Source organism: Neoarius graeffei, chromosome 5 (genome assembly GCF_027579695.1).
Source record: "Neoarius graeffei isolate fNeoGra1 chromosome 5, fNeoGra1.pri, whole genome shotgun sequence".
NCBI classification, from domain to species: Eukaryota; Metazoa; Chordata; class Actinopteri; order Siluriformes; family Ariidae; genus Neoarius; species Neoarius graeffei.
In genome coordinates this window covers 11,295,099-11,299,464 of record NC_083573.1, presented here as the reverse complement: position 1 = coordinate 11,299,464, position 4,366 = coordinate 11,295,099, and the positions used below count along the sequence as shown (strand labels likewise).

At 39.4% G+C, this 4,366-nt stretch overlaps 1 pseudogene; it reads left to right on the top strand.

The window, feature by feature from the left end:
• The first annotated feature begins 688 nt into the window (after window positions 1-688).
• LOC132886508 (C-C chemokine receptor type 5-like) lies at window positions 689-4,122 on the top strand (annotated as a pseudogene).
• Window positions 4,123-4,366: the final 244 nt, after the last annotated feature.

Sequence of the window (4,366 nt, the reverse complement as noted above, 5' to 3'; positions counted from 1 at the left end):
CTTTCGCTAACTCCACCCAATGTGTCCACCCACTTCCAGCCAGCACGGTTCAGCGCGGTTGTAGTCGAAATGCAACTCCAACAGCCCCGCTCAGCTCGACTCAGCTCGACTCGGCACGGCACGGCTCAGCCGCGTTTGTAGTGGAAAAGCGGCATTAGAGTGCCGCTCTAATCCTACCAGCAAAACTATTAGCACGGCGGCCCAGGCAATAAATTCTTTCATGCAAGCATATGGAGTTATTGACCCATGGAGACACCAAAACCCGTGTTCTAAAGCATTTTCCTTTTTTTCTCCTGTACACCAATCATATTCCAGGATAGATAGCTTTCTTATAGATGATTCATTACTGCCTCTGTTTAGATCAATCCCATCTGTGAAACATGGTGGTGGTAGTATCATGGTTTGGGCCTGTTTTGCTGCATCTGGGCCAGGACAGCTTCCCATCATTGATGGAACAATGAATTCTGAATTCTACCAGCAAGTTCGAAAGGAAAATATCAGGACATCTATCCATGAACTGAATCTTAAGAGAAGGTGGGTCATGCAGCAAGACAATGACCCTAAGCACACAAGTCGTTCTACCAAAGAATGGTGAAAGAAGAATAAAGTTAATGTTTTGGAATGGCCAAGTCAAAGTCCTGACCTGAATCTAATCAGTTTGTTTTGCCTGGCAACACTTGTTTTCTTTATTTTCTGGAGGAGTTATTCATGAAAAGAAAGCAGTCGGGATGATGACACTAACACAAGCAATCTGCTGAGTCAATTTCAGGTATTTGTCAGAAACATATCTTACCATTTGAATATAATACACATCACTACAATTTAATAAATCTTAAGATCAGGATAGTCTTGGTGGAGTTGTGGTTTGTGTAAGTTTACAAATGTTTTTGGAATTGCATGTACATGTTTTGTTCTCACGTGGATGTGTTAAAATTAGCTGAAGTGCTTTAACCATTATGGACTTCACTGTTCTTTCAGCAGATCAAAGCCCCACCTCAGAAATGTCATGACATCATAGCTCAGCCTCTTGTCATGTACTAATACACGCAGTCTTCTTTCACAATCACTCTTTGACTGAGGAAACGTTGCCATGAATTTCTCCAGCACGCCAACCAGTAGGTGAACCTTTTTCTTTTTACATAATTGTAAAATCCAGCTTGGTAACCATTTGTGATCATTGCTCCAATTAGTAAAGGGTGTTTAAAATTTATAGATAATTGTATTAAAACTGACAGTGTAAAGCTGAAGAGTGGCTTCCCTCTTGTTTGATCTGAATTTAATACTGAGTCTCCAAAACTTGCTGACTGCACACTTTCTTTCATTTGCCTTAATTTACAGTGTTATAGCTTACTGAAAATAGAAAATATCAGTACTTTCCAATAAAATCCACAAACATATTAATAATATGAAGTAAAGGAATAGTTTACCACCTGAGTAATGCTTTTATTATCATGAATGTATACATACTCTCATCCTTTGTGCATCAGGGAAATGAAAATCACTAAGTTTTAACATCTTTTTAACTTTCTGTTCATGATTCTGATTTTTAAAATTTCAGGGAAGATTTAATATATGTTTTTGTGAGGAACTTAAAGTACAGAAGGGTTGCCATAGTCTGAGATTTTGATGGCATGATATCTGTCTCAGAAAATGTCAAGGTTTCATAGTATCACACTTTACAGTATTTCATTATTATTATTATTATTATTATTATTATAATAAACAGAATTATAAACATGAGATAAAAAAGACTGCATGTAACTTGTCATTGCAAAGAACCCAAACTCCAATTCAAATATTATCCCAGGTACAATGTGGGAGCAGAAATAATGGACTTCTTGATGATCCAGCAAACCATGGAATAAATGAATTGGTCTTGAGAGCAACTGAGCGACTGACTACTTGATTCCCCTTTTTATATTATTTTTTACCCTTCCCTGTTATAAGCAATTGTAGCAGTTCGTAGGAGGGGGAGGAGCACAGAAAGACGGCAGGCCAGAATAAAGTTCAATAACTTCGTTTATTTTGCTCTTTTCAGACGCAAAAATCACTCTCTCAGCCAAAGGCTTGACCTGCAGGTATTGGGGTGCCTCCCATGATACTAACCCTGAGTGCAAGTGAAATTCTCTGTTTGGTTGCATTTTCCCCCTCCAAATAACGGAAATAACGCAATGTACGTGGAATGACAGTCATCAGTTTTTATACCATTGAAATCCCGCAGAACAGTATTAAAAGAATCTGTGTCTGCCTATAGGGCGAGTGGGGGAGAGGAAACGATGTGGAGTTTGCATGTTCTCCCCGTGTCTGCGTGGGTTTCCTCCGGGTGCTCCGGTTTCCCCCACAGTCTAAAGACATGCGGTTAGGTTAATATGGGACGGCCTTGGGCTGATGTGCCCTTGAGCGAGGCACCCAACTGCTCCCCAGGCGCTGTTAGCATGGCTGCCCACTGCTCTGTGTATGTGTGTGTGCTCATTGCTCACGTGTGTGTGCATGTGTGTTCACTGCTTCAGATGGGTTAAATGCAGAGAGGAAATTTCACAAGTGTGTGATGAATAAAGTTGTGCTTTCTTTCATATAGATGTTGTTCCCTCACAATAAAAGTGCAAAACTCTTGACTTCTCTTTACTGCATTAACATTTTGAATCTTTTATATTTTTTGCATTGTATTATTTTTAGAAACAGATGATTGATGAAAAAAATCTACTGAATAATGTACTGTATGTAAATATTATTTACATTATTTAGTGATGCATGATAACAGAGGCTTTTTTTTTTGTTAAACAGATGAGTACTCTGACTACGATAACCTAAGCCCAAATGGGAGCAGGTACCAGGTCTCGAACAACAGCAATGTAATGGATTTTAGCCGAGTCTTCCTCCCTACAGTCTACAGCATTGTCTTCATTGTGGGGTTCATTGGCAATGGCCTGGTGTTGTGTGTCCTGGTCAAGTATCACAAACCATTCAACATGTCAGATCTGTGCCTCTTCAACCTGGCCATTTCAGACCTCCTCTTCCTTATCTCATTGCCTTTCTGGGCCGACTACGCTGCCAAATCTAATTGGGCGTTCCCAGAGTTCATGTGCCAAGCAGTGACAGCACTCTACATGCTAGGCTTCTATGGAAGTATCTTCTTCATGATCCTCATGACGGTGGACCGCTACGCTGTCATTGTCCACACTTATACCTCCCTCAATATCCAAGTTCCGCTCTGTCAGAGCTAGTATAGCGCTAGCTTTGTTTGTGTGGACACTGAGCCTGGGAGTCTCTCTGCCAAACATAATTATCTCAAACGTGAGTAATGTATCAAATGTATTAGTATGCAATGTGACAGATCCAGGGAACATATGGAAGCCATTCCATTACATTGAGCTGAACATCCTTGGTTTTATTATTCCTCTCTCAGTGATGCTGTTCTGCTACTCGCGTATCATCCCCATCTTAATGACCATGAAATCTCAGAAGAAACATAAAGCTATCAGGCTTATGGTGGTCTTGGTCACTGTTTTCTTCCTCTTCTGGACACCCTACAACATCGTCATCTTCCTGAAGCTCCTGCAAGAACTGAAAGTGATCAGCGATCATGACTATCAGGACCTGCACATGGCTATACAGTGGGTGGAATCCATAGCATTCTGTCACTGCTGCCTCAACCCCATAATCTATGCCTTTGTGGGGCAGAAATTCAGGAATTTATTTCGAAAGATCCTGAAAGAGTGGTTTTCTCTTTGCTTTGGCCAGTGCACAACAGTTGAAAGCAAGTCCTCAGAGAGAACAACCTCCAAGTACTCACGCGCCTCAATGATTTCCAGTACAAAGACAAAATTAAAAGTGTAACTCTTATCGCTTGTTATCCCTGAAGCCTATTTCAGTTTGTAAAAAGACCATAATACTTTGATAATACATATTACAGAAAATTAATTAACCACTTCTGACCAATAAGATTAATTCAGTAGCACTCTGGTATGAATCATGACAAAGGATGATTCCTTTTTTTTTAATTTGGTGGGTGCTTTATTATCCTGACTTATCATTCTGTGCTGTAAAAAGTCAAGTGAATAAATAAACCCAAGGTGTTCAAAAATTGTATTTCACAAGACATGATTAAAAATGGCTACTTTATATACGTGTCGTCTTTGTTTTAAACTGTCCTGATTTTAAGCAAAAAAGGCTTGATTAAAAGAAAAAAAAAGCTGCTGATATTTTTCTATTTTCAGACAGCAATTTGATACATATTGTTGTAAATTTTTATCTTGGTCATGGACATGTATGGTCAGTACAAGATGCCATGAAAAAAAGTTGATTGATGCTGATGATTTGTGCATAGTATGACATTTGGTCTTCAAGAACAATACTCTCTATATAT